This window comes from Trichosurus vulpecula, chromosome 4, assembly GCF_011100635.1.
Source record: "Trichosurus vulpecula isolate mTriVul1 chromosome 4, mTriVul1.pri, whole genome shotgun sequence".
Taxonomy (NCBI): Eukaryota; Metazoa; Chordata; class Mammalia; order Diprotodontia; family Phalangeridae; genus Trichosurus; species Trichosurus vulpecula.
In genome coordinates, this window is record NC_050576.1 from 261,210,118 (window position 1) to 261,237,193 (window position 27,076).

The window sequence follows — 27,076 nt, forward strand, 5'->3', positions numbered from 1 at the left end:
GGGAGAGTCAGTATGTATGTTACTCAGTACATTCTTGATGAATCGCCTTGAATGTTGTAGAGAGGATCCATGCGCAGATACCAGTTTGCCAAGGAGGGCTTCTGACGCCCTTTCTAGCTCTGAGATTTTGTGTTCCCATGGTTCTGTGAAATAATGGGACCTTAGGGACTTTGTCAAGGCAGCTTAACGTAGGGACCACTAGAGGGCGCAGTTGACCTTTTACATAACAGCTATCGCACAATCAGAATCCATCTATTTAGACCTCAGTGGTAATCTTAACAGGGTTTATATTCTGATTGCTTTGGTCTGTTAATGAGTATCCTGAAGTGGTTAGGCTCTGCTAGAGCAAGGGGGCTAGAAGAGCGGGAACCTGTCAGCCTAAGTGATTTCACTTAGGAGGGCCAGTACCTTCGAGGTTGCATGGTTTGATGCAGTCTGGCTCAAATTAGAATATGGTGGATCCAGTTTCCTGGATCCAGCAGATGGTCAAAGGCTGTAGGGAAGCTAGTGAGTGGAAGTGACCCTTTGAGGCAGTGGAAAGAACTCTGGACTTGAAGTCAGATGATCTAGGTTCAATTGACAAGTATTTATTATGCACAAGGCGCTGGCCTAGATGCTGGGGATACACAGACACAAAAATAGAAATATATTGGGGGAATATCACACGTGTAAGTAAATACATGATATATATGAAATAAACACAAGTTAAATGGGGAGAAGGACTGACTGCCGAAGGGACGAGGGAAGGTTTCATGTAGCACAGGCTGCTTGAATTGACTTTTCAAGAAAACTAGGGCTCCAAAGAGACAGAGGTGAGGAGAAAGTGCATTCTCAGTATGGGGGACAGGCTCCTGTGGAAAAGGGAGATTGAGGATCGTAGAGTGTGAAGGAGAAGAAAGTATAGTGAGGAAAAATGCAGATGGGAGCCAGGCTGTGAGACAGCTTAAAAATCAAAGAGATGAGTTTGTATTTGATCTTAGAGGTGACAGGGAAACATTGTACTTTATTGAACAAGATCATAGATTTAGAACTAGAAAAAGCCTTGCATACCATCAAGTTCAACTCACTAATTTTACAGATGAGGAAGTCAAGGCACAAAGAGTTCATGTGACTAGCACAGGGCTATGTAACTAATCATTATCTGAGGTGGGATTGGAATCTGGGTCTGCCTGGCTTCATGTCCAGTGCCCTGTCCACCATCCCACACTGGTTTTCCAGGGAATGATGTAGTCAGATCTGAGCAAAGTCCAGCTCTATTACTTGAGGCATCTAGATGGACTTGGAACTGGGAAAACCATAAGTCAAATCCTTCTTCCAATGTCTACTTAGGGCAAGTCACTAAAACTCTGGGTGTCTCAATTTCCTGCGTAAAATAAAGGAATCGGATCAGATGACCGCTAAGTCCCCTTCTGGCTTTCAATCTCCATTATGTTCCTATGATCAAGTCACTTCCCCTAGGCTAGACTTGATCATAAATGTCTTCTTTCTCCCAGGTAAATGTAATGCTAAAAATATTAGACATTAAGGCTGTCAGAGCCCGAGTCTTGTGCCAGAGCCTGTCATGATTTTATAGATGCCAATTACAATCAGGCTCCCTGTAAGCGGCTCCAGCCACATTTGTTGCCAGGCAAGGTGTAAAACTAAAAGGTTTCTCTCTTTGGTTAAAAGGCATTGCGTGATATTTCTGCCTGTAAGGCAGATCGAGGGCAGCTTGCAAAGTCTGTTGCTTTTAGTAAAACAGGACGATTTACAAGTGCTATTTAGCAGATGAGCTGGGTTCATTTCCAAGGCTAATATTTCACTGGGAGAGAAACCCAGCCCGTCCCAACTCCCTTGCCAGTGTTGTCCTATGTAATCCAAAGGAAATTCAATCTTTTTACATAGCACTGAGAGACAGGAATCTTGTCCAATTTTAGAAATGTTCTACACTGCTTTTCTACTTGGCACAATCTGTCAAATCTACAAGGGAGGGAGACCCAGGATGTCCTAATTTACATGAGGTCAGCTTTCTGCTTTCCCTTCCATCTTTGTCTCTGATTGGTTGCATTTCAATAATGCAATTATTTCCTTGCCTACTTTTCCAAGGTGGAAGACTATGGGTACATGGCGCAATATCTGGCACACAGTAGGTGATTAATAAATGCTTGTGTGGAACATCACATATGTTCTCAGATGGCTTATAGCTTCCTTAAGCTTCATCTTTCATTTATTATCATATATAGCAGTGGTGTAAAGTCAAATAGAAAAGGATTCCCCTCCAAGGCATATTGACTTAAAAAACCACAAATTAACATCACCTATGTTCTATTGTATTTTTATTTATTTTGGTAAGCCTTTCTCAATTGTATTTTAATCTAGTTTGGACCAACTCAGGAATTTTGCTGGTCAGCAAGGGGCAACAATTTGATACCCCTGATATAAAAAAACACTACTCTTTCCACGGACACCATTCAATATGACCAAGCCCATTTCACTGAACCTATTTGCTTATTGTTCAAGTGTCTTTATGTATATGAGGGCCAATAGCAGAGCATATTGGGCTGGGAGTGGGGGGACTAAGAGTAGGTTTAGAGGCCAAATACAAAATGAGGAGGTTGGGTTGGGTGAGCTGTGAAGCCCCTTCTGGCTCTAAATCCTACATGTGACCCTAAGGAATTTTATCACAGCTTTTTTCAGTTAAAAAAAATGAATTAGGGCCTAAAGATGAATAAAGTATATGATTTAGCTGTTTACCTTTTCCATTGACCTTAGGATATTTATTTCCTTCCCTAATCTTCTGTCATGTGCAAATGGGAAGAAACAGAGAAAGAGACCTCTCTAGTGATAGGCTTGAGTTTATCAGAGGCCAGCTTCTTTTGGTCTTCTTAGCACAAGAGGGGAAAAACTTCTTTTCTAATATCATGTAGCTGAAAATTCTGAGGTTTTCTTGCTGGGCACTTCTCTCAAATTTTTACTTTTTGTTTCCTATATGACCTTACGCATGGCAGTGATTTGAGGGATGCTTAGAAAGCCACTATTCCCTTTCCCTCCCCATCCTTAAAAAGCAGCATCTTCTCCTTGGTTATGTCTCAATGCCTGAGGTTCCACCATTAGATACATTCCTTTGGTTTAGGAACAATGTTTGTTTTAAAATGCAAATAATCCTGGGAGGGGCAGGTCATTAAGCCTCAGTAGTCATTAAGGAGTTAGTCTGAATTGGTTAATTATGAATTGGTTAATTATAGGGCTCTCCAATGTAATTGCTAGTTAAGAACCAGGCAAGTTAGACTATGGGGTAGGGGGAGAAAAGAAAAGAGGTGGGGAGAGAAGAGAAGAGAAGAGAAGGAAGAGGGTAGAGGGACAGAATGATGATGGAAGAGATGAGATCGAAGGCAAAGTCGACCCTTATTTTCATTTTGTCCAGGGTAAGCCCAGTTCCCAGGAAAGCCTGAGATGCCCCAGTACCATAATGCAGCTGTGCTTACCATAGAAGATTTCATATGACTTAGGTTTTATTAGGAGTTTATTGACCTCAATTTAGACTGATCTGGAACATGGTTCTAAAAACTTTTAGTGGCCCAAATCAGGCAGAATGTGTCGAAGAATCAATGGTTTTGTAATAGTTGCCTACCCCAGCCATCTTCCAAGGGATTGGGTAGCTGCCTTGTTGGCATATAGGAAGTCGGCTTGTTCTCATTGTGCTCCCAATTACTTTCTATTTCTTGTGGTTGGGGCCGTCTCTAATTGAGCCCCATGAACCAGCTGGCTTCCTTTCGGGAGGGAGACCTACCAGCCCAGCGTCTTCTCTTATTCTTGTCTCCATCTGCAGGAAACAGTAACTAAGGGCCCCTTGCCTAGGCTGGCAGTAGAGAAGAGGCAGAAATCAAATTAGCAGGAGAGAAACTATTAGTCTTCATTTTCTGGTTTCCAACCTGCAAACACAGATTGCTAAATACGCCTGTATTTCCTTTTCCTCATTAGAAAATCTTGAAGATTAGCAGGAAAGGAAGGGAGCATGGGGGCTTGGGGGTAAGACACCCAACCCTACAAAAGCTCCTCTGCTCTTCCTCAGAGTAATTTTTTTAAAAGTTAGCTGCATTTGAAGTATCTCCGCTAACACAATGTCCTTGTGTGCAATGAACAACTTGGACAGCCTACACGCCCCAGTCAATCTAGGATCATAGGCTTATTAGAGGTGGAAGGGACCTCAGCAGTCCCGCAAGATTGAAAATTAGATAATTTTTAAAGACGAGGAAGCTAAGACCTCTGGAAGAGAAGCAGCTTACTTAAGGTGAGAAAGATCATTAACAAAGCCTTAATTTCTACCTGGGTCTTCTGATTCCATCAGCCCTCTTTCCCCATTGTCACATTTAACATTTTCCTTTGGTTAGACTTAAGCAGATTTCATTTGGGTGATGGGCATATCCAATAACCTATTTTTCCTTCAATAAAGGGGTCTGTACCAAAATCCAAGAGGTCTTTCTCCCCTGGTAATTTTCACAGGGAAAGTTTTCAGTTATATACCGCTATAGAATATAGGGCCCATCCTTTCATATCTATGGGACTCAGCATCCTACCTATATAATAAGGGCACTGGACAAGATAGCCACTAAGTTCCCTCCTAGCTCTAATATTCAAAAATTTGCCTAAGGAAAAAAAAACCCTGGGGAAAAAATATTGAATTGTCTCTAGTTACCATTTCATTGGTGGATCTTTCACGGATGAGGAATTGTCTTGTCAGGCCCATGGAGACAGAAGGTCAGTGAGGCATAGAATACTTGTAGGGAAGGCTGAATCTTCTAAAACAAGGCAACCTTGTCATAAAAAACCAGGTGTCCATTTTCATATGTCGAGTTCAGATCCACAGCTAGGAAATCCGAGATCGACGTCTCCTCTATGGCCACCATGTTTTAGAGACAACTAGGTGTCAAATCTCTTCAGCATTCTGGGGGATAGCTTTTCTCTCCTTTCATTCCATGAAATTGGGTTGTTTCAATGTACCAAGTTATAATAATTGTAATAAAAAGATTATATTTATGTAGCAAGTTATAATAATTACAATAGAAAGATTATATTTATGTAGCCCTTTACAGGGGCAAAACTTTTTATTCATCTGATCATCCCCCAAGCCCTTTGATGTGATGTAACGTCTGCATTTTAGAGACCAGCTAGGTGGTGTCATAAGGAAGCTAGATGGTGCAGTGGATAGAGTGCCAGGTCTGGAGTCAGGAAGACTCATCTTCCTGAATTCAAATATGGCCTCAGACACTTAAGAGCTGTGTGACCCTGGGCAAGCCACTTAACCTAGTTTTCTTCAGTTTCCTCATCTGTAACATGAGTTGGAGAAGGAAATGGCAAAATCAGTCCAGTATCTTTGCCAAGAAAACCCTAAATAGGGTCATGAAGAGATGGACATGACTCAAGAGCAAGAACGAGGTGGTGACATGTATGCATTAGATTTGCACGGACATGAACTTAAGTCTGGTCTCAGAACTTACTAACTAGCCATGTAATCCTTACCAAGACGCTTGACAATGCCAAGTCTGTTTCTTCATCTCTAAATTGAGGACAGTAATAGCAGCTGAGTGGGATATGATATAGCAGATAAAGAGCCAAATCTGGAGACTTGAGTTCATGTCCCACCTCTGACATGAACCTGTATGACCCTAGGCAAGTACGTTAACAGGAACTTCTCAGGGCTCTAGGCAACTCTGAAAGTGGCAGAGCTGATTCCCTGCATTGATAGAAGGAGCTTCCTTGTCTAAAGCTTCCTATTCCAATAAAATAACAGGACAAACATTTATTTAAAAAAAGCAACTACCTCCCAGAGTTGTTGTGAGGGTCATATGAGATGTTGTGTATTAAAGCACCTTACAAGCATATAGCTCTCTAGCAATAAATGTGACCTGTTTTCAGTGTTGGATGATATGCTGGACCAGCCAATGGTTCAAGATAGGGTGAGCTGGGTTCAAATCCTTCTGTTGCCACTTATTAGATATGCAACCTCGAGTAAGACCCTTGAGGCTCAGTTTACCCACCTATAAAATGGGGATAATAATATAAATAGTATCTACTTCCCAGGTGGTTGGGATCCTCATGTGAAGTCATTTATGCAAAGTGCTTTAAAATTTCAAAGTGCTATAGCAGTGTCTATAATTCTTATTTACCCTGAGAAGAATTGTATTACATTTAAAGGAGCACTCAGGATATTTCTGCAATCTCTCTCCTATGGTTTACTTTAGACATGAGAAAAATTTAGGGTGATCACTATGGTGCATTTGGGGCAGCTAGGTGGCACAGTGGATAGTGCCAGGCCTGAAGTCAAGAAGACTTGAGTTCAAATCTGTCTCAGATGCTTACCAGCTGTGTGTCTCAGGGCAAGTCACTTATTCCTGTTTGCCTCAGTTTCCTTATTTGTAAGGTGAGCTGGAGAAGGAAATGGCAAACCACTCCAGTATCTTTGCCAAGAAAAGCCCAAATGGGGTCACAAAGAGTCAGACACAACTGAAATGGCTGAACGACAACAACAAACAACAACATCGGTCCCCTAATGACAATAATACCCCAAAAGTCTTGAAAATACTTCTGTGTCTGGGTCTACAAAGCCCCAGGGGAGTTGTTTACTCAGCAAGAAATAATGCCGAAATTTTACCAGTGCTTAGTTTCCAGAGAAGAAAAGCTCTTTGGATTTATGTAGGTATGAAGAAACTTCTTGAATGGATGCTCATGCAGGGATGTGATGGAGCCATCTCAAACTGGCTTCTTAAATATTTAGTGTGAGCACTTACACCTTGGAAAAGAAATGGGCAAGTGCTACAAATTAGGGCTTAATTTATTGTTCCATTGCCTTAAGAAAATGATGCAGCAAATATCAACGACGCAGATTGAATTTAAAGGTGGGTCATGAATAAATTTTCTCCCTTTAGAGATAATTGTTAAACATTAACCACCACACTTCTGCTTATGGGGTACCTCTATGAAAGTTCAGGATAAATTGTTTAGAGTTGGAAAGGATTTTAGAAGGTCTAGCCCATTCACTTAACAGATGAAGAAACCGATGACTCAGACAGGTTATTAACCCACTTGCCCAAGTCCCACAGATATTAGTGATGGAGTCATGTGATAGAGGTATGCTGCCTCCAGATCTGGCATGCAGACCACTGGATCAAGAGTGTGTGGGGAGAGGTTTACATTAGCTCCTGGTCTAAGTCTCGAGTAGAATAGAGACTGCATGTAGATCCCCTCCCCCAACCCCCTTATTGAAATAAAGGATCCAACTGAGGGGAGCATTTGTTACACATTGGAGAGGTAAGTGAAACATTTGTGGGATGAAACAATTATTTTAGTGTGAAGAGCATCCTTTGCAAAACATTGTAAGAAAGAAGTCCCAAATTTAAGTCCCACTATTTAATGGCATTCAACCCTTGTAAGTACCCACTTAGACAGGGTAATGTGCCCAAGGACAGAGAGTGATGAGTTCAGACCAGTGGCATCCCTCAGATCAAATCTAATTACATCTGCCTCCCAACTAAACGGAATTCTATCTTTCCCTGTTGTGAGAGCTGTAACACCTCTTGGGCCCTCATCTTCTGATTATTGCAAACCTAATTGATTTGCGACATTTTATTAATAAAGTTAACTAAAACTAATTACATACATCAAATAAAAATTTCCTCTGTGATGAATCTTTCTATTTAGCTTAAGGGTTCTTTAATATTAGAACAGGCTGTCAAGGAAGGCTGTGGAATTACCTTCCCTAGAGATTTGCAACAATAGAATATTTGAGATTTAAAAGAAAAAAAATCCTGTGACAAGTGGTTTTGGTCATGATATGAAATTGTAATTTTCTAATTTTTAAAATAAAGTTGTTTCCTTTTGCTTCTGTCCCTACACTGGATGAAATTATAGAAGCTATAAATAGGCTACAGCAAATTTCATGAGAGGGACAACCTGAGATGAGTGTTGAAGGAAGACAAGGATTCTGAGCAGGGCAAATAAGAAGGGTGTCTCTGAAATGTACAAGTGGGGCATGTGAAGTTTGGGTTGGATCTAATAGTCTAGTATGATTACAAGATAAAGCTCATGAAGGAAGCCAGATGAAAACAAGGCTGCCAAGGTTAGAGAGCACCAGCTTTTGGAGCATCATAAATGCCACTGTAAGAAGTTTGCATTTTATCCTAGTGACAGGGAGAAGCCATTGATAGTGTCAAAGCAGGGGCTGGATATACTCAGACCTATGTCTTAGGAAGACTGTTTTTCCAGATGAGTGGAGGATGGATCAGAGAAAGGATACTCTTGATCCTGCACTTAGAGTAACACTAGCTTGGCATATAGTAACCACTTAACAAATGCATCCAGAGAAAGAACTGATAAATGAAAGTATGTATAGAATGATTTTTACATATTTATATAAACATACATACACACATATTAAATACATATTTGTGTCTAACGGTCTATCAATTGGGCTATCCAGCTGGGATAATCTCTCACTAGGTTGTGGCAGTCATTGAATACATGGAATTAACTCTGAGGAAGAACCTCTGAGTAGAATGGGGTCTTGAAGGCCATTTATTCCAAACACAGAAAAGGTTACTCTTCTTATTCCCATGTAATAGAACCCAGAACTCCTTAGGTACAACATTGATTTCCTTTCCTCCATTCCCCAAACCCTGGAGTGGCCTATGTCTTGTCTGCATTCTACTCACTTTAAAGAAAAGTTCTGGTTTTCTACTCTTACATTCCATGCCTTAAGCTTGAGGGTCCTTCATTCCTCCCTTCTCCTCCCCATTTCTTGATGCCCTCTGTCTTACTACTTGGAAAATCTTCCTCAAGCAACACCTCGAGTAACTTCCTATTCCCCATCCTCCACCCAAGGGCCAGATCTGAAAGATGGAGGCACGACAGTAGCAATAATTCTGACAGGAAGTGGGCTTATGGCCCTCTCACTCATATGGACAGAGTCATATCTGGCTCTGAAGGGGGTGACGATAATAGGAATGAAATTTGCCTTCTCAGAATCTGGGAATTGTTAGGCTTCAGGAAGGAAGAAAGGGAACAAAAGTACTATGTACGTCACACCTAAGTACAAAACCTGGGCCACTGCAGGAGCTCAATGAATGAATGAATCCTGGCTTTGCCACTTTCTGGTTGACTCTTAACCACTCTGGACTTCGCTTCCTCAGCTGCAGAATAAGAAGTTTGGAGAAGACAATCTATGGGTCACATTCTAGGGTTCTACGAACCTCTGCTAAGATGAGGTCCCCCAACACTTGCAGTTCCTCACACACACACCTCCTGACACCATTTTTTTTTGTCACCAGCTGGTCCCCATTCTTAGAATACTCTCAGCCCCCACCCTTGCCTCTCAGCTTTCCAGGTTTCCTTCATGACTTGGTTTGGATCACACCTTTTAAAGGAGATGTCTCTCAGTATTTCCCTTCTCCCTTACCGGCAGTACCTTCTTTTTCAAAGATTACTTTCCAGCTAAATGGTGAAATGAATAGAGCTCTGAACCTGGAGTAAGGAAGACTTGAGTTCCAATCCAGCCACAAACCCTTTACTAGTTGTGTGACTCCAGACACGTCATCTAACCTGCCCCAAGTAGAATGCTCAATTCCTTACAGGCGGAGAGGAACTGTTTCATTTTTGTCTTTGAACATCCAGTGCCTAGCATATGGCAGACATTAAATACATATTTGTCAAGCTTAATTAGAGGCCTCAGAAATGGAGTTTAGTTTCTTTCCAAATTCTGCCTAGGGCTGCCTTATTTACCTTTAAATGAGCCCAGCCAAAAACAAAAACCTTAAATTAAGTTATTTTGGTTCTTTGTGGGGGTCAGGTAGGTGGTGCAGTGGATAGAGTACCAGTTCTGGCATCAGGAAGATGCACCTTCATGAATTCAAATTTACCCTCAGATACTTGCTAGCTATGTGACCCTGGGGAAGCTACTTAACCCTGTTTGCCTCAGTTTCCTCATCTGTAAAATGAGCTGGAGAAGGAAATGTCAAACTACTCTAGTATCTCTGCTAAGAAAACCCCAAATGGGGTCATGAAGAGTCAGAAATGGCTGAACAACAACCAAGTTCTTTGTGACCTACCCTCTCCAAATGCTTAACAACACAGGTCCTGCTTAGAGTGTGACCTTGTGGGATCACTGTGCTGGGAATTCCATTCACAGTCCAGTGGAGCCCTGAGAGAAGACTTTCAAATTTTTTCAATTTCTGGCCATGAGCCAAAGGACTGGAAACATGGATTCATTTTTTACATACCCTGAAGATTAAACATTATCTTTTGTTGTGACATGTGCCAGACCATCCAGCAATTAGTGGGTTCAGAGCGCCAGGATGTTTTTGCAGTCAAACCTTAAAACAAATTTAAAGGGACCACTTGGCTGTTGGGGAGTGAAGCCACTTACAATTCTACAATTCAAAACTTCCCAGAAAAGAACTTCTTGACTAGGAATCTTTAAATCTTTAAAGATATCTAATTGTTTAAATATGCACAGCAAATATTTATAATCAGTCTCTCACACACAACTAGATTTGTAATGGCAACTGCAAAATGGGAGCTGATATTTAGAGAGTGTTTTAATGTATGAAAAACTTTTTGCATTGATTATCTCATTTTGATCATTCTAATAGCTAGATATAGTAACGAAGAGAGCTCTGGACCTGGAGTAAGGAAAACTTGAGTTCAAATCCAGTCTCAGACCCTTACTAGCCGTGTGACCTTAGGTGAGTCACCTAACTTGTGTCTTTCTCGTCTTTGTATCTGCTGTATCCCCCAATAGAATGTTCAGTTCCTTTAAGGCATGGAGGAACTGTCTCTTTGAATCCTAGTGCCTAGCATATAGTAAATGCTTTTAGGTTTACAAAGCACTATACAAATACTATCTCATTTTATCCTTATGATAGCCCTGTAAGGTAGGTGCTCTTATTATCCCTCTTTTATAAATGAAGAAACTGAGGCAGACAGAAGGTGAGTGACTTGTGTTTGAGGCCAGAATTGAACTAGTCCTCCTGACTCTGGGTCCAGAGCACTATTTGCTATGGCCCCACCTAGCTGTCTCATTTAATACTCACAACAGCCTTATGAGGAAGGTACCACAGGTACCATTCATTTATGAGGAAATTATGGTTGAGAAAAGTTATTACCTAGGGTCACACTGCTACTAAGTGTCTGAGGTGGGATTCAAATATAAGCATTCTCGACTCCAAATCTATCAATCTATTTACCCATTAGGGCACAGATACACCAAGTTTGGTGGCCTGGTTAAAGCACCTTTACTATGTTTATTGGTTACTTAGAATAGAATATTATACTATTCCATAATATTATAATGGAATTTAGAATGTTTATAGAACAACAAAAATGTTTTCCCATTAGGTAAATTTGCTAGAATTTGCTCTGCACCCTCATCTATACATAGGATACTGCAAGTCACGTACAAAAATGCCCATCATTCTAAAATCTTTTTTCCGTGCCTAGTTGCACTTTGACATTGAAAAAGTTGCAGAGTGAACCATTAGAGAATGGTTCCAGAGCCTGGAAAAAAAAAGAATTCACACACATCACACCCCTTCCTCAGCTAATTATTGAGATATTTCAAACACTTAATGCTTCAGTGACTCAGAGATAAATTTATTTTTAATTTCTTGTCTTGAATAACACACAGCCATTAGTCCAGGAGCCAAATGTAATTGAACTACTAGGTATGAGTGACTGAAAAGTAATTGAGGTTGACATTCTATTAATGGGATCATATTGGTGTAAATAGTGTGACCAAGAACGTCAACAATTGTCGCACACGCACACACACACACACACACAAAAAAAAAGGAATTTTGTTAGTTAAAAATAGCTGTTGATTAAATTAAACTACTATTATGGACAGTAACCGAGATGATAATGGGGACTTTTTCTCCATTACATCACAGAGTGAAAATAGAGTCCTGGATAAAATAATACAATTGTACTTTAAATTTTGAAAATCTTTTAAAAGTAGAAATCAAAGATCACAAGGTTCAGAAGTAGAAGGGCCCCTAGAGATCACCTAGTCAAAACTCATTCTACAAAGGAGGAAACCAAAGCCTGGAGAGCTGGAGTGAGTTGCTTGAAGTCTCAGAGCTAATAAGCTGCAAGGATGGCCTTCAAACCCAGGTCCCCTGATTCTAAATCCACTGTTCCTTTCATGATACTAAGCAATACATCAGTCAAGTCAATAGTAGTTGGAAGGAAGCTATCTGCATAGCTAATCAAATGATAAAAGCAGAAAGCATTTTGTAAACTTTAAAGCATTATATAAATCCAGACTATTATCCAGCTACAATAATATGTTCATATTATTTTCATATTCATATTATCTAAGTTTGTAGTTTGAAAAAAGGGAGTAGTGAAACGAATGAGCAATTCCTTATTCTGCTAAATTCTTCCTTGCTTTGCCTATTAGAAATATTGAAAAATGTGTCACGAAAGACAGATCAACAGATGTAAATCTCTATCCTTGCCTATTCAGTTTTCTACAAGCCCGAAAAGAACAGCACAGATTTAAGAGCTAGAAGGAAACTCAAAGGTCATCTGCTCCAAGCTCCTTGTTTATAGATAAGGAAATGGAGGCCCAGATGGATAGAGTGATTTAGTCAAGGTCACGTGTAGTACTTTTCTTGATCATTGTTAAAAACCAAGAAGCTTAACTTCAAAAGCAAAAAACAAAAAACATTTTTACCAAAAACCCAAATATTAGTTTATATGTTAATACACACGCAACAGTAGAGGAAAAGACACAAAACAGAGATTTGTTGTTGTTCAGTTGTGTCCAACATTCCGTAACCCAACTTGAGATTTTCTTGGCAAAGATACTAAAGTGGTTTGCTATTTGCTTCTCCAGCTCATTTTACAGATGAGGCAACTGAGGCAAATGGGGTGAAGTGACTTCTCTGGGGTCACACAGATAGTAAGCAGCCTGAGGCCAGATGTGAACTTGTGAACATGAGTCTTCCTGACTTTAGGCCCAGCACTCTATGCACTATGGTGCCACCTTGCTGTTTCAATCCCTAGGGAGAATACAACAGGCAATGTTGCATAGTAGCTATAGAAACAGCCTCAGAGTCAGGAAATCTTGGTTCAGATTCTGCCTCTGGCACTTATCAAGTTGCTTAATCTCTCAATACCTTGACCTGAATCAATGGAGGGAATTTTCATGTCAAAGTTCCTCATACCAATGAAATCAGAGATTTTAATTCTTCCTTTTCCTCTCTTTCCTGCTTTCTTCCCCTTTCCCTAAAATGGGAGTAGAAAAACCAAGCTATGAAAGTAAACAAGATGTGTCAAATAGGTTAGCCTTCTGTTAAGAAATCCATGAATCTGCCACCTCTTTGAGAAAAACGTGCCTTAAACTAAAAGCGAATACTCGTGTCCCTTGCCTACTCCCTAAAAACCAAAGGGATATACAAAAATGTAGTCTGTACTACTAGGGAGAACATTTCATCTGCTCTGTTAAATATACTAGCAGGATCTTCTTCATTTGCTCTAAATGGCTTTATTTAAATGTTCTTTGGCTTTATGAGCTAAGTTCTTTGAATTGCATCACCCTGGATTAAATCAACAGCACTGTGGCAATCAGCGAGGGCTCAGAGTCCTACAGCGGTCAACAACCAAAGTCAAAATTTTGGATGGCCTTCCAAGTTAACTTCCAGGATGTTTAGTGAGTAAAGTCAGTTCTAAAAATGCCCCAGGATTTGAAGCTTGCCTTATCTAGCAAAAATCCAGGTATACTGAATTCTCCAAGCTGGTTAAAAATATTTTTATCATCCTGGAGACAAAAGCATCCTAACTAACTCTGGTGTCTTCTTCGATGTTTTGAAATTTGCTGTAGGCAGAATGTCGAGTTTGAAGGTGAAAAGGTCCATGGTTCTTGCCGTTTGCCTAGTACAGACTCCTTGAAGGCAAGAGTTGGGTTTCATTTTATCTTTATGTACCTAGTGCTTGGCAAATAGTAACAAAAATATTTGTTGTCTCATCTTATTTCTATTTGTTATTTTGTAGTAATAAATGCTTGTTGCCTCAACCTATTTCTGTTTCTTGTCTGTAGGTATTAATGCTTGTCAAATTGGACTTGCGGTGCCTAAAGAATATGGCAGAAGGGTTGATTTGATTTCCAAAGACAACACCTTTTGTCAACCATCTAGTTTCTCCCCCCTCCACTGTCCAGATGGTTTTTTTTAACACTGAGTTATTTTATCTATCAACAGATCCTTGCCTCGAGTTATTAAATTATCATTTATTAAGACCCCATTATGCCAGGCACTGTGCAACACCTTGGGGTACAAAAGACAAAAATCAATGCAGGCTGCTCTCAAGGAATTTACATTCAATTGTGGTACATGACATGAATATAGAAGAGTAATATTTAAAGTAAATGCAAAAACAATACTTTCTGACTTTGTCAGACTTTCTGACTTGGGAGTAGTTGCACTATTAGTGTCTACTTGGTAGAAAATATATGACCATAAAAAGTCTGTGAATTCTGTGATGCTTTTCAAGGTTTTTTTCATTTTTATTCATCATAGTAACACATACATAACATTTGAAAAATTAGAAATGCCTGTGTGTGACATTATTTAATCTGTATCCATAAATAAGCAAACATATCTGATACAGATTAAATAATGTCACACACAGGCATTTCTAATTTTTCAAATGTTATGTATGTGTTACTATGATGAATAAAAATGAAAAAAACCTTGAAAAGCATCACAGAATTCACAGACTTTTTATGGTCATATATTTTCTACCAAGTAGACACTAATAGTGCAACTACTCCCAAGCTTGAGGTCGGGCAATTTACTTATGGCAAAAAAAGCCCACATTAGGAAAATAACATACACAAGGATTGTAGTGATGTAAATGGAAACAACAGAATTCCCAAAATGAATGCCGTGTAATTAAAATGATCACACTCATCACTGATGAAAAGAGGAGAAAAAAGTGTGTCTCCCTCTCTTCTCTGCATTCTCTGTAAAGGATGATGGGCACGAAGTAATGCATACCCTATCAGACCCAGCTGGTGTATTAGTTGGTTCTGATGAACTATTCCCCCTTTTATTATTATTATTATCATTAATATTTTCTTTTGAGTTACACAGAAGGTGCCGATCCAGTGGTGGAGGGAATCGTTTCACTTGAGAACTCTATATCCCAGTGAAATCACTGGTCCAATCTGGTGCCTCTCCCTTTCACCATGGCTTACTGGACAGGGAAGGAAGAAGGCATATATTTGGAAAATAAGGTTGTCTAAAAACAAACATGATTTAATTAAAGTGCAACTTAAAAATACTTTAAAGTTGGGAGCCACTTCCTTGGAATGAGTGAAATTTTGTTGATTGGCTAAAGAGACCTGGCTTTCACTATGCCTTATAGATAAAATCTTCAACTTAGATGGGAAAAATAATATAAGCCCTACTCTATCTGGCACAAATAATATGGTATAATCTTAAAACAGGAGTCTTGTTCATCCACAATGACTATAAATCAAAGAGTAGCCCATCAACATTTAATTTTCTGATACAAGACTGTTCGATAAGATTCTGGATAGAGTTCTCTGCTATTCTTAATAGGAGTTCTGCGAGAAAATTTCACAGAGAACATATGTGCTTTCAAATCTATGAGTATGATTTTTTTTTTAGGCTGAACCTGTGATTTTATTAGCATATGGATTTCCAATGTGGGAATTCTCTTAACTGATGCAGATAGACCACTCCCCTATAATTTGGAGTCTAAGAGGTTGCCTGGAGGGAGTGGCAGGAACGAAAGTTTAGATTTCTTGTCCAAGGTCAATGGAAAGCTGTGACAGCTATGATAGAGGCAGGATTTGAACCCTAATCTACCAGATGCCTCGATTTACTATGGCAAATTGCTTCTATGATATATGATCCTGGAAGAAAAATGATTGCTTAAGCTAGCTTCTGATACATCAACTCTCCCTGAATCATTATTGTCCAATGATTCCCTCTAGTCCAGAAAGTGATGATGGTAACGCCAAGGGAGAATAGCTAGAAAGAGAAAAACACGTAAAAGGATTCCTGTATATTTGCCACTTGATGATCCTATGCCTTTTGGTCCACTTAGGAAACAGAATCGATTTCTGAATGAGGTACAAGCTCAACTGTGCACCTTTAAATTTTTACCAAAATTTAGTTTTAGAGCTAAAAATTTAGTATTAGGGGTATACATTAGCCTGATCTCAAATATCTTTGCCTTCCCTTATAACCAACTCTGTCTTCCAACTCTGGGTGGACATCAGTTATCCTAGGTAGAATGTCACAAGCAAATTGGCTGTAAGATTGCCATTAAACACATAGCATCTGCTCCATTTTTTGCTACCAAAACATTATTTTCCACCAAGACATTATAGGATTCTAGATAGAAAGTTGGAAGAGACCTCAGAGGCCATCAAATCCAACCTCACATCTTATGAATGAGGATAATGAGACCCACAAATACTTAAATAATTTGCCAAAGGTCTCATGGAAATAAGTCGAACAATAATTCAGATCCAGGTCCTCTGACTCCAGGAGATGCTGAAACTCTGCTACTACCTGAATATACAATTCCATGGAATGGAATATATATGCATACATACAGGTCCATTATTATTTAAAGATAAGTGAGGAAATTGCTGAAAGGATTATAGGTCAGCTATATTTGCAACATATACGGAAATTTCATTATAGCATCATTTGTTAGGGGACAAAATTCATTAAAGAATGTGTCTGATTTGAACCTTTTTCTGGTAATTTATTTATTCATGATCCAAAGAACTTTATCATATATCAACTTCACTTAGAAAGTAGTTCTGCCACTTAACCCTGCAGGTAGTCACAACAAGCCCTTCCTGGAATGACCTTTCTAAAACTCTAGGAAGAACAAGACTGACCTGTGGCATGTCACACATCACCAATTGCATTCAGCCAGGACCCGAGGCTCTTGGTAGCGATTTCAGGGTAGGATGGATGCATACCACTCTTTCCTATCTATTTCATTGCATAAGTAGGCTAAGGGGCACCGGGTGACCAAGTAGTTATTATACAGGAGTCACTTAACATGCTTCTCCATCCTTAGATAATTGTCACACAGTTTGCTACTGCCACTACTTTAAGAGCTGGGGAGACATCACTAGATTAAATACTCTGTGGATAAAGATATAATGAATAGAAAGGGTTTGGGCATGAGTGAAAGGTGCCTTAACAGAACATTCTAATTTTGGTACCTCATCGATCTGAAAGCAAGTCTAATGCATTAGCGACAAATGACAAGACATTAAAGTGAAAAAAAAAGTGTGATGATAAAATGGGTAATTTGCTAACAGCTGGAGTATATAAAGGTTTGCAAAGTCCTGCATATACATTATCCTATTTGAGCCTCAGCACAACCTAGTGAGGTAGGTGCTATAATTGGCTCCGTTTTTACAGACAAACCCACCGAGGCTAAGAGGGATTAGTTGACTTGCCTCCCTTCCTCTCAGCGTTGTTGTGAGGATCAAATGAGATCCCAACTGTAAAACACTTAGCAGAGTGCCTGGCATGTAGTAAGTGCTATATAAGGGTTAGCTATTATTATACTACATTGCCTCTCATAACAGAGCCTACTGGAGAGAGCAGATTTGAGATCTGGAATCCATCCTTGGAAGTCCTGGCAGAGATGGTCACTCTGCTTTAGTCCTCATTAGCCACCCTCAAGGTTCCTGGGTAATTGGCAGGACACAGGGTCAGAAGGGAAACATATGGGGACCCAAACTAGCTCTCTTTCTTTTCCTCAAACAAAGCACATGCCATCTCCTGTCTCTGCCTTTGTCCTGCTGTCCCAAGGGCCTGGTATGCACTCCCGCCTTACCTTGGCCTCACAGAATCCCTCTCTGCCTTCTAAGACGAGGTTTAAGCACCATATGAATAAAAATTTTCCTGATTCCTGCTAACTACTAGCACCCTCCCTTCTAAACTAATTCATATTTAACTGCTGTGTATGTGCATACGTATTTGTCTTTATTCACTTCGTATTTATGATGTATAGATTTTCTATGTGCTTGTCCTCTCCCCATCTCTAGTAATTAGAATGCAAGCACCTTGAGGGTAAGAATAGCTTCATATATCTAGTGCACCAGATCTGGTACACAGGATGAGCTTAATAAACGCTTGTGAATTGATTGTTATATGCTTATGTTTCTCTAGTGCATAGGACCTGCTACACAGGAAGTGCTTAATAAATGCTTGCGGATTGATTGTTATATGCCTACACTTTAAATTTCTGCTTCATCATGAAGTATAAGGACCCACCCCTCCCACAACTCCTTCTTCCATCATCTCTGTTACCTACAACTGATTTGCAGGGGCCAGGCTTCTTTCTGTCCTGAACCTACAGAGCAAAATCTTGTCTTGCAAAGCAGCTCCAGCTTGTCCATCTAAGGATTTGGATCCAAGCAGCAGAAAACATGAATGAACAGATGAGAGCTCACATTTGATTTCTCCTGAGTGCTCTTCTTTCTTTCCTGAGTGTACGCTTAGAGACTCAGGAATATTTCTGCCTCCTGATCCAACCCCCCCACCCTCCTCCTCCAACAACAACAACAAAAACAAACAAAAACAAAAAATTGTCTCCACTGCTCTGTGGAGCCAAGGCTCCTTGGATCTGCTTGTGTCAGAATGAGGGCCCCTGACTTAGAAGAAAGCCCTTCAGGATCATAACATAGGAGACTCGAAGTTTCCATACCTGGAAAATTTCTCTTCCTTTGGCCAACCTGGATGGACCTCTTTTGAATTTAGTTGGCTAGAATTGGGGCAACAGACTTGCAGTCTGTCTCCCACCTTATACCAAAGTACCCTATAAAAATAGCAGGAAATTGTGTATATGGGACATGTCTTTATAGGGAGATATAAATAGCTAAGTGCCTGGGCATTCCTTAAATGGGGGCCACCATTCACTCAGAGAACTTAGAAACTGTTTCTAATTTTAAAAAATAGATTGTGTACAGAGAAGAGCCCAGTAAAGAAACTAGATGTGTAAGGGTATATATGCATCCATATATGCATATACAAATATAAATTAAAATTATACATATAAATATGTATGTATACACACACATATAAATATATGAGAGAACAGGGAGTTAAAACTCTTATTGAATAAAAGTTATGGAAAATAGTTAACAGATACTAGATAGATGTATATAAAAGCTTATGTCCTGTTTTACCAACTCTATTTTGAACCCCTCAAAGAGCCATATCTTTTGGATTTTTGTGTCCACAATGCTTAGCACCACACCCAGAATTCAGTTGGAGTTAAATGACCACTTGTAGACCATGATGAGCATATTTACTTCATTTGTAGATTTTTATATTATCTGACAGAATAGGAAGAAGTATAATGAGGTTATTAAAAAAGGATTTAAAACAAAGAATTAAGTATCTAAAGAAAAGTTCTATAGATCACTGATCTGAGAGAACTCATCTGGATATTGCTCACTACTTGCTTTTCCATTCATTACTCAAGTGGCTAAACCTCTCCTTCATTCGTTGAATTTGGAAAAAAAAAGTTACATATACAAACCCCACAAAAAACTTTAAATGTAGTGCAGGACACAAATACAAAACACTATTTTCACGCTAACACATAGCCTTTGGACAGCCCAAGTAGTTAGCTTGCTATAGAAATGGAGATTCAAGTGATTTTTTGAAGACCCAACTCTAAAACACTGTGACCTGAACTCCAGTTTCAATATTAGGTTACTTTATAGTTGTGATCAAAGCTTTGAACTAAAAGTTGAGATCTATAGCTAATGAGTAAAGGAACAGAATGCCTGTGTCTCACACATCATCTATAAGGTCAAGTTATAGAAAGCCAACAAAACAACTTATAAAAACTTGTTTTCTTTATGGGGAAATGTTATTAGAAAAGACCAATAAGTTACATACATTTACTCCTTTTAAAAATTTGTTTTTTTTTTCTCTTCTCTGTTTATGGAGCAAAACATGTTAGAATTGAGCCGATACATTAAAATAAAATAAAATTCTCAAAGAGGCATGGTTACACTCTAATAAGAATTTGACAAACATAACATTTTGAATATTTTACTATGTCCTAAAATGCATTTCGTTTATGTCTTCTGTCTTTCTATCAGTTACTTCATCTTCTTTCCAAACAGAGCTCTTCCTTGTGGCAGAGAAAAGCAATTAGGAAAACCATCTGATACAGTAACCACATCTGACGACATTTATGATATTCTCTTCTAGTAGTCTCTTGATTTTCTGTTATTAAGGAGAAGATATGTCATTGTTCTCTGAGACCTTCATTGGTTTTTCAGTGACTCAATTTGATTTCAAATGGAGATTATTTTGCATAAAAATCTACCATTGAGTGAAATGGACAAAAGAGAAAATGTCCTTTTGAATGTTACTGCAATCATAATAACTAAGGTTTACAAGTCATTCCTTTGTAAAAAGAGAAAATATATTCACTTTAAAAAACTATGGCTATTCCTAACTGTCGAACTAGATTTGATGCGAACTGAGCAACTAGCTTGTGAAATTCCTTGTGACTTTATGACGATTTAAAAGTATTTTTAAAGATCAGTCAATAATAGCAGTGGTCCTTGAGTGGATCTGTGTGACTCCATCTTAAATTGCAACATGCATTTTCTGTGTTGTGAAGGTCTAAATGTTAGAAGCTAATTTAGAGATATGAAATGGAATTCAGAAAAGGAGAGAACAGAAAACAATAACAAAAACAATAAAAAATGCCAGACTGGAAGTAAAACTGGAAGCAAATATGTTTGTGGCCCCATTCTGGAGCAGAGATAAAATGACAAAAGGAAAATAGAACTCTAAAAAGTGCACTTGTAGGCGAAGAAGAATTCGGCCAACATTAAAGTCTTCCTCAAGGCTCACCTTGAGAGTCTTTCAAAAAAAGCTAACTGACAACCTTGCAATTCACTGACTTTTGCTAACTTTCCTTGAAGATAAGCTTTCCCATGTCTTGTTTTAATGTGCTGCTTTTTCATATGGCTGTGAGTTTACGGGCACATTTATCAGGCAAGCGCTGATGGAAATAGATGTAAACTGGCCTTGGAACCTTCACTGAATCTCCATGAGTACTCTTGGCCAGAGAGACACTCTCACTCTCTGTCTCTGTCTCTCTGTTTCTGTCTCTTTATCTCTCTGTCTCTGTCTCTCTAAATCTGTGTCTCTGTCTCTCTCTGTCTCTCTTTCTCTCTCTTACTCAAGACAACTTTAACTTAAATCAAGAGTTCTCAATGTCCCTTGTGACTTGGACCCTTTTGACAATCTTGTGAAGCCCTTGGACCCCTTCTCAGAATAAAGTGTTTAAATAATTGAGGGGAATGCTAAATTTCAGTTAGGGGGCAGTGAAAATCAAGATGTGACTTTTCCCTATTCAAGTTCATGGATCCTCAGAAATCTCAGAGTCTATGGATGCCAGGTTAAGCACCTCTAACTTAAACAATTTAAAGAGACTCAGATTCTGTAGGATTTTTTTTTAAAGGACTGCTTTGAGACAGGAGTTTTTGACTTTCTTCAATGTCATGGTTTTTTTAACGATCTTGTGAAATCTATGGACCTCTTCTCAGAATGTTTTTAAATGTAAAAAATAAAATTCATAGGGTTACAAAGGAGATTATTGCACTGCTAATATGATTTTGGGCACATTCATAATGGAATTAAATGCCAAATTTCAATACTAACTTTCAATTAGGGTTAGTGAAATAAAGATGTAATTTTTTTCCTGTATCAGTTCACAGTCCCCCTAAAATCTATGCACTTAACCTTTTTGAGTACCCCGGGTTAAGAATCCTTGCTTCGAGAGAGTCCCTGCAGGTCATTAGCAATGGGTACAATGGGCAGGCAAAGGGAAAAGGGATAGGTATCCATATAACTATGGGCTTTGTGGGTAGGAACTAATTTCTGGCAACCAAACAATAAGAACTTTAATATAGAAATAAACTAAGAACAATCAAGATATGTCTTATGCCTCACTATCTATATCCCTGGGAGAAACAGGCTTGAAAGCAAAATAAAGCCATCTCTCAGTTTTCCACTTTGGAAGGGTTTGAAAAGAAAATTATGTGGACACTTTATTGATAGCATTCATATTAACTGTTCAGATTTCTCCTTCACCAAATATTTTATCTGTCACCAATTTAATAGGTTCAAATTTCCTTTCTTTTCTTGTCCCTTCTTGTTCTCCTCTCTTCTCTGCCATCCCACCCTTAGTCTTCTCTCTCTCTCAGTCTCTCTCTCTCTCTCTCTCTCTCTCTCTCTCTCTCTCTCTCTATATATATATATATATATATATATATATATATATACACATATATATGTACACACACACACACACACACACACACACATATATATATATATGTCTATAGCTGTGAAGAATGGAAGATATATTATATATTGGGCTTCAAGGATTAGGGAACATTTTTCTTCCTATTTGGAAGTGCAATGCCAAGAATCATATGGCATTGAGGAAAGAGGGTCCAGAAACTTGGAAAATCCACAAACAATTGGGCAAGTGAAAACTCTTTTTAAGAGGCTCTTTCCTCACCACAGAATCTTGAAGCTGAGATACAGAAGCTGGGACAAGAAAGCTGTAGTATGAAGCTCTAGGGACGGGCAATGACAGAAATAAGTTTTCCATTTTCCAGAGAAGCAAGCTTTCAATTTGCAGCAGCAACATTTGTCAAGGTAGAAGGCATGACTCAGTTTGTGGAAGACCAGATAGGAGCCAAACCAGAAACACAGGCCATTGATGATTTGAATAGAGAAAATAAAGGTGAATTGGAGTCCCAGGGAAAAAAATTAAAAAGAGGTAGCTGAACCAGAGCTTAGAATGATGAAACTTTAACAAGTTTATCGGGTAAGTTGAGGCAATGATTCTGCATGAGACTCTCAGCCCTTTTTAAGCAAGTGAAGAGTTAAAAGTGGAGGGCGGGTAGGTTGAGATTGATTAAAGGGACAAGTATGGTCAAGTATTTAGATCAAGACTTATTCCCCCTTTTTTGGAACATAGATCCCTTGGGCAGTATGGTGAAGCCTATAGACCCCTTCTCAGAAAAATGCTTTTTAAGTAACTGAAAGAAATGCTAAATTTCAGTTAGAGGTTATTGAAAATAAATATGTAATTTTATTCCCATCCAAATTCATTGACCTTCTGAAATCTATCCATAGCATTCCAAGTTAAAAATACCTTATCTAGATAGTCAAATCACGAAAACATCTTAGTGGGCAAGGAGAACTCAAGGAAGGCTCCTAGCGGTGAATTTATGGGATGATACAGACTACAGTTACATGAGATGGGCTGATACAGATGGACTGAGAGGGAGAATAACATTGGTCAAGGAGTCCTGTACCCCTCGGCTTTCAGTAAACCCCCATTTGGTATGAAATAAAATAAATTCTAGGAGATACGATATGAAAGGAGAGGTGTTGCAAAATATAGGCACATAAGAAATAAAATAGATTAATTTATTCCTTATAGCCCTCCCCCCCAAAAAAACACTTCTCATATCCCTTCAGAGCATGTATATCCCAGGTTGGGAAATCCTGGTGTAATTAATTGGGTATTGGATTCTGAATCAGGAAAACCTGGGTTCAAATTCTGCTTTAAATACTAGCTGTGTGACATTGGACAAGTTACTCTACCTACCTCACTGTCCCTAAGTTTTCTCATCTGTAAAATAAGGGGTTGGACTCAATGGTCCTTGCAGCTCTAACATCTGAGATCCTATGATCAGTGCTTATGATCTGCATCATTGGAGACCACATCCACATTCTATCTTATAAATGAGCTTGACAAAGGGTGAGGCTCTGACTTAGGACCTGGAGATATAAAGATCAAAGTGGAAACAACCAAAGATGACATCTAGAAGATGAAACACCTACAGAGTTTCATGTGGGCCAACAGGCTTATAGAGGCAGAGGGAGAAACCTGTTAGTGTGTTGGAATGGGAGAAACTTCTTGCCTAATTTCTTTTGTCAATATCCTGCCCCAAAATGACTTTAAAAGGAAAATGTAGCCAAGCCCCAAGCTATAGTCCCAGAGAAAAACAGAATACTGAAAGATTTCAAAATCCCAACAAAAGATCCCCACAACTAGCCTCTCCTATGTGGGAAAAATACATACACCTAGTGTTGAAATCATGACCATTTCTAATCGTTACAATGAAGGTAAATTTGCAAGTCATTAGTGAAAAAAAAATCTACTTGGTGTCAGACATGGTAAGATTGGATTTAGATGGAGCTGGGAAATACTAGCAAGATACATATGATGTCTTTATAGCAAGGGCCATCTAGAGAACTGATTTTTCCTGATAGGATTCAGAGAAATGTGGGTCTAGAGATTCCTAGGAAGAGCCAATTGACTGAACAGACCTTGAAACTTTGTTAGCTATGTACCTGAGAGTAATTTCGAGGGCAAACTCACAGAGGCTATTGATCTCTCTCAGGAAGAGATAAAGCTTGTTGTTGCCAGGAAGTTGGGGAAGGGACAAAAGAAGGGAATAAACTTATATAGCACCTACTATGTGCCAGGTATTATGCTAAGTGCTTTTTTAAAATCTCATTTAAGATTCACAACAACCTTGGTTGTTGTGCTATACAATATATGCTACATGTACTATCTCCGCTTTACACATGAGGAAACAGGTACACAGAAGTTAAATGGCTTCCCCAGGGTCACATGGCTTGGGAGTGTCCGAGGTTGGATTTAAATTCAGGTGATCTCAACTCTAGGGCCAGAGTTGTGTCTGCTCTACCTCCATCTGCTGAAAGCAGAGTGCTCCTGAAGGAAAAGAGTGGAAGAGCGTGTGGGTGATTCTATTGATGAGGAACCCTAGGTGGGCAAGAAATGTGGCCCAAGTAAGTTGGACGAGGTCCCAGAAATGTGGGCGAAAGAAAGGAAACTTGAGCCCTCTTTTCTTGTAAAGACCATAGATTTGGAGCCAAATGGGACCTCAGAGGCTCTCTAATGCCACTCCATTATTTTTTTTTTGAAAATGCAGCCACAGGTAAAAAGACTTATCCAAGGTTACACAGGCAGAGTTGGATTTTCTGCTTCCATATCCATCATTCTTTATGCTACGTTTTTTCAATAAATAGATGGAAGAAATTAAGCTCTAGGGGACAGGTTACCAAATTCCCAGCTCTGGTGAGTGTTAAAATCTGGGCAAGGTATATAAATTGGAGAACTTGGAGAGTTGGTGACTTAGGTAGAGGAGAGAAAAAAGCTACCATATTAAGTCTGGGCAGCTAACCACTTCTTGCCAGGCTTGGGCTGGGCATGGTAGAGGTAATCTCCACTATTGGGGAGACTGAGGCAAGAACATTTCTTGAACTTGGGAGTTGCAGTGGGATATTGTCAATCAGGTGGTCATCCTAAGTATGGCTTCAATACAGTGAGCCCCTGAGATCCACCTGGATTGCCTGGGTCAGAAAGAGAGCCTGTCAAAGCTCCCAGGTTTGTCAGTAGTGAGATATGGCCTATAAGAATACCTTAAGAGATGGGGGAGACCCAGTCTTAAGAAACAAATAAATAAATATTTGCCTTAGGTATGCTAATGGCCTGGCTGTGTGAGAGAATAAAAGACCAATCCAAGGATGGCAAAATGCAATACAGGTAAGAATTATACAAATTATGGTTTTATAGGTCAGTTTATGGTAGGTGTTTAACAAATACATGTTGATTGATTGTAACTCTGGCTCCCAGTGAGAAATAGAATACATCTTTCACATCCAGTTCAGTAAAATATTAGCATGATAAAAGTTAGAAGCTTGTGGAGGTGAGGAGGGACTTGGACCTACAACTTCCCTCTGGGGCACAGATTCTTAATCATTTTTGTGTCATAGACCCCTTTGGTCATCTAATGAAGGCTATATATGGCTTCTCAGAATAAGGTTTTTAAATAACTAAAGGAAATGCTACATTTCAGATTGAGGTTTAGCGAAAATAAAGATGTTCTTTTTTTCCATATTCAAGTTCATGGTCCCCCTGAAATCTACAAATCCGTCCAGGTTAAGAAGCCTTCTCTGAGGTAACAAAACAGGACTGGACTGTTATTCCAAAGCAAAAAATGCAGGGCTCAGAGGGTGAGGTTAGACGGCAGGAATTAGCTGAGGGGCGGGGGCGGTGGGAAAAGCAGCTTCAATCCTCACGCCCAATTTCTGCCACATTTTTGGTCTTTTCCTTTCAAAGTCTTATGACATAGTTGATGGTGCCTTTTTTTTTTTTAAGCAACTTTGTTTCTACAACCCAGAGTAAGTTTGGGTTTCCCCCTCCTTGAGGGAAAATAGGTGTAATGAGAAACAACTCAAGGACAAACGATCCCACCCCACACCTTCCTTACCTGGCTCTGAGGCAGGGGACCAAGTAGGAACCTTGGCAATGCCCCTGCTGGGGGCTGGGGTGCACTCACTGCTCGGGGCGCCCGGGCTTGTCAGTTACCCGCACTGGAGCAGAAGTAGCCTCTCAAAGTAACTCTTGGGGACCAAAGGGACAAACTCCAGGGCTCCAGGGGTCCCGCGCGGCGGTGGCAGCGGTGGCTCCGGCTGCTGAGCTGGCAGCGGTAGTTGTGCAATGAGCAGCAGGGATCCTGGGCTCGCCCCCTCACACCGGCGCCAGGCAGAGGAGGCTGCTCCCCTCCATCGATCATTGCCCGGGACCGACTCGGGGCAGGAGTGGCTCCGCTCCCCTCAGCTTCGCGCTGCCCGGTCCAGCACAGTCCAGCCCAGCCCTGCCTCGCCTGATCCAGAAGTACTTCTGGGCAGGGGCTGTCAAGGCGGCCACCACTGCATCGCTTTATAGAGAGGGGCGTAGCTGCGGAGCGCTGCCGGCTTCCCAGGGGCGCGGCTCGGGTTTGCGTTAGGATTACTGCCTCCTCTCCTCCCCTCCCCCCTCCCCACCTCCTCCCGGAGTCCCTCCAGGACCGTCCCAGAAGGCGATGGCAGCCCCGAGACGCCTCGTTAATCAGACACTTCATCTAATCACATCCGCCAACCTGGAGGGGGTCATCAAAAGGGGACTGCTGAGG

General features: G+C 39.9%; 1 protein-coding gene across 1 annotated transcript in view; it reads right to left on the reverse strand.

Annotated features, from left to right (window-relative positions):
- Positions 1-26,837, reverse strand: part of AGTR1 (angiotensin II receptor type 1) — a 51,155-nt gene extending 24,318 nt beyond the window's left edge. The window contains exon 1 of the mRNA XM_036754941.1: positions 26,393-26,837. The gene's annotated coding sequence lies outside the window, so the exon portion shown is untranslated. The remainder of the gene's footprint in view (positions 1-26,392) is intronic.
- Positions 26,838-27,076: the final 239 nt, after the last annotated feature.